Source organism: Trypanosoma theileri (assembly GCF_002087225.1).
Source record: "Trypanosoma theileri isolate Edinburgh chromosome Unknown TM35_Tth_19_V1, whole genome shotgun sequence".
Taxonomy (NCBI): domain Eukaryota; phylum Euglenozoa; class Kinetoplastea; order Trypanosomatida; family Trypanosomatidae; genus Trypanosoma; species Trypanosoma theileri.
In genome coordinates, this window is record NW_021639861.1 from 508,275 (window position 1) to 510,571 (window position 2,297).

The following is a 2,297-nucleotide window of genomic DNA, read 5'->3' on the forward strand; positions in this document are numbered from 1 at the left end:
TTTTTTTTTTTTTCTGAGTTTGTTTCTGACACCGTTTGGGTCTCTCTCTTTCTTTTTCTTTCTCTCTATCTCTCTGTGTGTGTGTCTCCTCCTTGACATTATCTCGTTGCGCTTATTTAACCAACAGTGGTTCTTCTTCACTTGTTTTTGTTTGATATTCATAGGGTGAAGGTGAGGTGAGAAATTAGAAAAGAAGTGCTTCTCCCTACACATTTGTAAAGTTTGGCACTGAATACTATTCGAATGTCACTATTGGTTTCACCTTTGATGTTAGTGTCTCTGCTTTACATTGGGGAGAATAGTCTCATGGGGGTTATCTCTGCTAATCACTAAATATGTTATGAAACACGTTAACGACAGTACTTCGGTGTAATTGTTATCTGAGTGTTTATGGTGTTATGCAGATCAAGTCAAAAGAAAAACATGGAATAGAGAGACCGTTTGACATCTAGTTGTCTAAAATGTCTATGAATGTACTGAAAGTCCTCAGAGGTACATATGCATGATAAATACTCTCTAGCCACCTCCACAACCCCGCCACTGTGGGATTACATAATTATAAAGAGTGGCATGCACTGTGCGGAATCTCCTCCCAACTGGACTGCGTTGTTTCTTCTCCATCGCACGTCTCTTTTGTTGTTCCGTTTTTCCTCTCGGGAAACACAGAAGTGATCTACAGGAGCTGTTTTGTTTCAATACATCTGAACCATGTGGTTCTATCCATTTTTACTATTCCTCTTGAGGAGCGTAGACAATAGCCACTTCCTTGTTTTATTATTATTATTATGTTGGTTGTTCTGGCGATTGGTGCATTTCACAAACAGATTGTATCTATTATTATGGTAACTGATAGGGTGGTTATTGAGAAAATCAAAGAAAAAAAAATCATTTGTTTCCAAAACATGAGAGCTTCATATTGGACTGTTCTGTTAAGGAATTACTGGTCTGTTGTATGGGCTGCGTTTCACGGTGACTGGTAAACTGAACAGTTTCCTTTCTCATTTATATGATTCTTCTTAATCAATGCAGGGAATTCTATGAAAGGATAAAACTCTTTACGGATTCTCGTGGTTATACGATGCAATGACGCACTTGTACACACACACACACACCAACAGAAGAAATAATAATAATAGTAATAATAAAAGAAACATGAAGAATAGAAAGAATTAACCCATTGGAGATGAATCTGGACCGCTATTGCGGTAAAATGCAATCAAAAAGAATACCGGGTCATCACATGCAAAGAGTTAATAGTGGGAAACGCATGTCATATTTAACAGTAGATTTCAGAATGATAATACCGTTTAGATTGGTGGGGCGAACCTGAAGTAGTTAAAAGTACGATAGAGGGAGAGGGGGAGAGAGAGAGAGAGGACAGAAAGTAAAAAAAAAAAAAGAAGAAACAGTACCAATAGATTAAGTACGGTGCAATTAAAAGGATAACTTGTGATCATCCCAAATTCAATTAAATATTCTTGTATCTTTAAGATTGTTTTTTTTTTTTTTTCCACAGTTTATCAGCGCCTTATTTATTTGTATATTGGTATTATTTCTAATAATATATATATATTTTTTTTTTTTTCATCTCTAATTCTCTCTATACTTTTGGATATATGTTTGTGGTTTCTTCTTCGTGGTGTTTGCGGATTATTTCTGTATCCCTCCTTGTGCCAGGGCACAGCGATGGTCGTCTAGTGGTTAGGACATTCGCCTCACACGCGAGAGATCGCGGGTTCGATCCCCGCCCGTCGTATGTTTTCTCTCCGTCATTTCTTTTTTGGGTTGCAAATGAAAAGAGGTAATATTGAGTTCTTAATTTTATTCTTATTTTTTATTTCTGTCGGAGTTGACCCCTCTATATTGGTTTCTTGATCTTTCTCTTGTGTGACGACACCTGTGAAAATAGTTACATGGTTGGAAAAAAGAATTTTTTTTTCTCCTTTTATAGTTCTGTTTTCAACTTGTTGAACAGATGGATGCTGGGTTTTTACTACTAATATTACTTTATTATTTGTGTACTTGTTCCAGTTAAAGATGATGATTGCTTTTGTTTTCTTGCTATTACTGGTTCCCTCTATCTGTATTTACAGTGTAGTTCACTTGTTGTGTGCTTTCTTTTCCCTCTTTTCCTTTCTCCACAGAATAGCCTCAAGCAATCCACCACTAATAAGTGATCAAGCAAACCAAGCAGCATGATGAAGCAGATGAACACGGAAGGAGTACAATCGATAGAGCTGCAGTCCTGTGAAGTGCAAGAAGAGTGCTGCGTGCGTAACGACACACACAACGTGATG